Source organism: Petaurus breviceps, unplaced genomic scaffold (genome assembly GCF_028583685.1).
Source record: "Petaurus breviceps papuanus isolate PSGF00001 unplaced genomic scaffold, PetGlider_PUasm1.0 419, whole genome shotgun sequence".
In the NCBI taxonomy this organism is placed as follows: Eukaryota; Metazoa; Chordata; class Mammalia; order Diprotodontia; family Petauridae; genus Petaurus; species Petaurus breviceps.
Genome location: NW_027186324.1, coordinates 7,346,475 through 7,352,474, shown reverse-complemented (window position 1 = coordinate 7,352,474; position 6,000 = coordinate 7,346,475). Strand labels below are relative to the sequence as shown.

General features: G+C 37.7%; 1 protein-coding gene across 2 annotated transcripts in view; it reads left to right on the top strand.

Moving 5' to 3' along the window:
- Positions 1-6,000, top strand: part of ASB11 (ankyrin repeat and SOCS box containing 11) — a 141,301-nt gene that overhangs the window by 3,586 nt on the left and 131,715 nt on the right. The window lies entirely within an intron of this gene.

Here is a 6,000-nt window from a genome sequence, read left to right as displayed (position 1 = left end):
AGATGAGGGGTATCTGCAAAGCCAAGTACAAGCAACTCTCCCAAGACCTGCTGCTGTGAATAACTTTAAGGTTCTGATCACATAGTATAGTGAACTCTCTGTGTATTCAGCAATAAACTAAAGCAAAACATTCACTGAAACTAAAGTTCAACATTCACGATATAATATAACACCTAATTACTAAAGTGACCACATGGTCTTAAACAAAAGATATCATTCAGTAAGTCACAATCTGAATCAATCAATATAAAGTAGCCATCTAACGTCTTCTTTTACCTGTATTGGAGACTGGCTTCCAATCATCCTTAACTTAGTTATCCTTAAAAAGCAATCATCCTTAAGGAGTACAAAATACAAAGCTCTCCCACCCCTACGTCACAGTAAATCATGATCTTGTCTGTCAGCACCAAGTACCCAAGTAAAAGACCTTTCATCTTGACTGGAGGCTGACTCTCAGACTCCATGGTTCCTCTTCCATGCTCCCAGCTCTTGCCTGAATCCAACTGTCCCCCAGATTCATAGGTAGGCAGCTCCCAGTTCCTGGTCTAGCTCCTGATCCAGCTCTTGGTCCAGTTCCCAGTCCAGTTACCGGTCCAACTGTACACATAAAGCTTAGCAGAGTCACACCAACATTCATACACATTGCCAGCATCATCATCAATTCACTTCCTTCCTGTGAAATCATCACAGACCAACAGACTGGGCCTCTGTCTGAGAAATTAACACAAATCATCAGTAAAGTCCTGGGACCTCTGAAAACATCCGTTAAACCCTCCTTCAGGACTTCTTTCAGCAGACAGTAAGAAAGCCTTCTTTCAGGGCTTCTGAACCAGCAGGAAGGTCCCAGGGCTTCTGTAACATTGGCAACATTCTCTTCAGCAGACAGGTCTGACAGAGTAACATCCACACACACAGATCAAGTGCTGGCACCACAGCCGTCCTTCTTTCCAATTCTGCTCAGTCCCAGAGGTGCTCTGTGCTGGGTGCCCAAGCCTTCATATCATCAGCTCCTTCCTGTTCCCGTCTTTGGAAAATTCTTCCTACTGTAGGCTTCACCGGTTCTGTTTCCGACAAAGACCCGATATAATCACAGGCGAGGCTCAAAGACACTCGAAATGAGGAGCTGGTACTCCTTTGCTTGCCATTACAACATCTTCTGTTTAGTTGGAGGTTAAAACAAACAAACACATTTTTAGAAAACCCTATGTCCAATTTTGCCATCCACATTCTCTCATACACTAAAAATAGTGTACTAAAATGCTTGTTTCCTTGAGAGCAGTTAGATTATTGTTTTACATGAAGATACTGAAACATGTTTTGCTAGTTTGGAAACAAAAGTGAGTTCTATTTTTAAGGAGATTAAAAAAAATACTCGCTGTTCCTCGTACACAACATTCCATCTCTAAGCTCGGAGCCTTTTCTTTGTACTGCCTGTTAACGCTTCCTTGAATTCATTTGCTCCCTTTTAATTCTGTGTCTTGAAATCCCCACTTTCCTTCAAAGGACTTTTTGAGTCCATCTCCTAGAAATGACCTTTCTCAATATCCCCTGCTACTGGTACACCCCTTTCCTAAATTACTTTGTTTTTCACCTTGTATAATATATACTTTATATTCACTTAGATGTATATGTTTGTTTTCCCCAAAAGCACGTAAGCTTTTTTTGAGGATAGGGAGGAACTATTATTTTTGTCTTTGCATCCATAGCCAGTAGTGTGGTATTTAATAAATGTTCGTTGGTTGATTATATACCATATTACCTGCATAGAACGAAACTTTACTAATTTCTGAGTCAATCACATTAGTACTCTTAATTAACATAGAATGGGGATGGCTGAGTGGCACAGTGAATAGAGCACCAGCCCTGGAGTCAGGAGGACCTGAGTTCAAATCTGGTCTCAGACACTTAACACTTACTAGCTGTGTCACCTTAGGCAAGTCACTTAACCCAAATTACCCTGCCTTCTACCCTCAAAAAAAATAGATATAGAATGCATAATTAATAATTGGCAGTTATATCAATAATCATCTAATGGGAAATCAGTTTTCCAGATGGGACACTGTCTGGAAGTCATGAGTTCAAATACTGCTTAGCCTTTCTCATTCTCAGTTTCTCCATTTATAAAATGTGGTATTAGATTTAATGACCTCTTAGGCCCTTACCAGCTCTCTATCTATGAGTGTTGTGTGTGTGTGTGATGTAAAAAATACCACTAAATACACACCCCAGTGAATATGTCTAAATTGAAATAATAGCTCCATTCTGACTAAAAAAAATTTAAGAAGCAAAGCTATATTTTCTTTTAAGCTCATTCTAAAAGAATGAGAATTTTAGTGGGACTAAAAAATTCATTTGCGTGGGTAACTTTATTTCCCAGAACATCTAGGAGTAATCTTGGTTTCCAAAGTTTTTCTTATCTGTCACCAAGCTCTACATATTTGAAGACATAAAGGCCTCCCACCTTTGCTACTTTCTGCTTATGTGACACTTAGGTGAGTTATTTAAACTTTCTGTGCTTCAATTATCTTATATGTTGAATTCAAGGTGATTTCTAATATTCCTTTAGGCTTTAATTATATGATCCAATGGATAGTGGGTATTAGGCTGCATAGGACATATTAATTTAGTGTTAAAGTTACTCAGAATCTGGTTGCTGAAACCCTACTCCATAGACTAATTGCACCTTCAGAGGAATTTGATTTTGAAACTAAAGAATTCCTAAACCCTAAATTTTAAGACTATAATATTATAATCTATTATGATATATGATGATTTGCATTATTATATGTTATGATATATTATAACATATAAAATATATTATAACATATAATATATACTAATTTACTTTATACCTTGGGTTCAGTTGAGTGTGTACCTTTGGTTTTGAACTTCATAGTTCCTTAAAACAGTGATAATTTGAATTCAGTTTAGCTCTAAGAAGGTTTGTTTGTTTTTTTGTTCCGCCCTCAAGTAGCACTTTGCCCACTGGTGAGGTTGCAGGACCTTTATTTCTTATTTCCTTAATGTTTCCATCACTTCCTATAATATTTTAAAATAGTTTACCCAGAAGGAAGCAATGTTTACTTTCAGACTCCTGTTTTCAAAACTTCTAGTTTATGTTATTAATTTACTCTTAACCATGTAGTATTTTTAGGTAAACATATCCCAATAAGATAAAAAGGATGATAATTTTGTGGATTAAAAAATATTATTAGGACAATTCATTTATAGGATATGGTTAAGGAATTAAGTATTCTGAATAATTACCTTTTGGATAACTGAAGGTCAATATGTTAAATATTTTGAGCATGATGCCAGCCCTCTGATGGAAATCTTTTCAAAGATAGGTATGTTAATTCCCTACCTCAGTGAAAAGAGACTTTTGTTTCACATTTTGCTTTGTTGGGTTTCTACTGTGGCAGCTCCTTCTAGCAATCAATGCAGATGGGCCAGTCAGTTTTAACTAGTAGTCTTAGTTGCCTAGGGTGCTGAGAGATCATAGTACCATAGCTCTAGAGGTGGAAGGAACCTTTAAGTGGCTTGCCCAGGGCCACACAGCTACTATGTAGACAGACAGGATTTAAACTTTCTTTTCACTCCAAGATTACCCCTCTATTTACTCTGCCTTGTTGCCTTTCCTTTCCTTGATGATTCTCATTGTGATAATCAATTATTATATTATACCATAAAGTGGATGTGAGATACTATATCAACTCTATACTGATCCCACAGCAGACCCAGGAACTTTGTTTTTGTTTTTTTATTTTCTTCTGAAAGTGAATATAGACTGTGCACCTACATAGTGCCATGATCAAATAAATGTAGCTACCTTTTTATTAAAAAGACTATTTGCCTTCTCAATTAGAGGAGAAAGGAGGGAGGGAGAGAATTATGAACTTAAAATTAAAAAAAAAACAAATGCTAAAAATTGTTTTATATATAATTGGGGAAATTTTTAAAATAAAGATTATTGATGTCTCTTGCTTTTTATGCCACAGTAATTTTCATACTCTCCTCTCTCTTCCTAAACCCATGCATGTATTGAATCCTTCTTTGTAGGAAAGCAGTCAAATAAAACTGATTGCTAAAACAAAATGGCCACATGGGACATCTGCAAAAGATTTGAAGAATTTAATTTGGAATCTAAGCACAATACATGTAATAGTGTGATATGGAAGACGAGAAAACTAAAGAAATCTTAGGCTATGATGAGAAAATATTGTCCAAGAAAAAGGAGATGAAAATCTCATTTTACCATCTCTTGATTTATTAAGAGAATTAAAAATGTAAAATCTGAAATCTGAACAACTTGAGATTTATTAATTAATTTAATTAATCAAATTAATTAAACAAGCATTTTAACTTCATTGGTTTTATTTGTATAAAAACTTTACATTGTTATATAATAAATATTACCCATTTTATCTCCAGTGATCCTCTTTTTTTCCTTGTATAGTCATGGACTTTTTCCCTATCCATAACTTTATGAAAGTTATCTCTTTCCCTGCCAGTCTAATTTGTACATGATTGTACCTTTTATTTGGAAATTGTCATGGCATATGGTATGAGATGTTGGTATAAAACTAATTTCTGCTTATCTGCTTTCCATTCTTCATAGTAGTTATCAAATAGTGATAGTGCTGTGGTCTAGGGCTGCTGGGAACCCTGAAATGCAAGGTCATAGGGTGCCTTCCAGTCAAAGTAGTGAGTTTATTTTAACACAGATAGAAGCAGGCGAGACTCCTAGTGAGTCTGTACTATTTGTGATGCCAATACAAGGGGGCCAGATTTTAACAATCTGTACATTTGATAGGGACAAGACTGATATTTTTATAGGGAACAAGATTATGGGAAGATTTGGATGGGATCTAGGAGTGGCAAGTAGTGTGGGGTGATATGGAGGTAACAGAGAAGGGGTCTGGATTGGATTAAGGAATGGAAAGTAGCCTGGGGTGGTCTGAAGGTAAAAGAGAATGGAGGACTGGGCTGGGTCAGGGTAGTTGAAGGTATTATGGACTGTAATGGGCCAGATGCCTCAAGTGAACCTGGGTTCCTGAAATTTGTGAGAAAATTCAAGGCAGGATCCAGATCCCATACCCCATCATTCCTCCCTCAAGCAAATGGGACCCAAAATTTTTCGGGCTAAGGTACAAAGGTCTCAGCTTCCAAAATGCTTCCTGCTAGCAAGGGACTTAGAGCTGTCCCTAATTTGCTGGGTCCCGTTCAAGGGGTCAGACTTCGGAACCTGGCTGATGCCAGGTCTAATAGGCTTGGTATATAGCCTTGACTAGCCATAACCTTGGACTTGGTATATAGCCTGAGCAGTCATCTGAAAGTTGATGGACTGAACCCTGGAGAAGACAAACCTGGCAAGGAGGTTATGCAAACAAGAACAAAAGAGGCATAAAAGGAATATGATCAGGAGGGGAATAAGAATAGGGGTGAGTACAGAAAGGAGCCAAGACTTTCTGAAGAAGATGATTATGAGTCTCTGATATTATGGATTTCTTGCATCCAACTAGCATTTTCCAAAATACATTCAGTACAGATCTCTATCTGCCCAGAGCTGTTGATGTATATACAACAAGTGGTGTTTGCTGGAGGACATATACCCCCACCAGAGGCAAGCATGTAGTCTATCTAGGGCTATTCTCTTATGTAGGACCACCTTTGCTAGAGAATCCAAAGATGGCTAGATTTCCTGGAGACTGCATGCTGTCTCATTTGCCAACTAGTGAATAATCTCTATAAGATTAGATAAAATGAGTTCATGTGGTAAGTGACCATACCAGGGAATAAGGTATCGAATCAGAGGACATTTCCCCAGAATCCAAGCTTTGCCCTTTTTAAGTTAGAGGCCCTGGGCTGTGTGGTATTGAAAATGGAAAAAGGGGGAGGTGCTAAAAATCCAAGGGTGCACACCCCAAAGTCCTTGTAAGGTGTTAAGCACTGGGTGGCCAGGAGTGTAGTTCTGGGGTCTTGCTATGTGATGGCATTTCA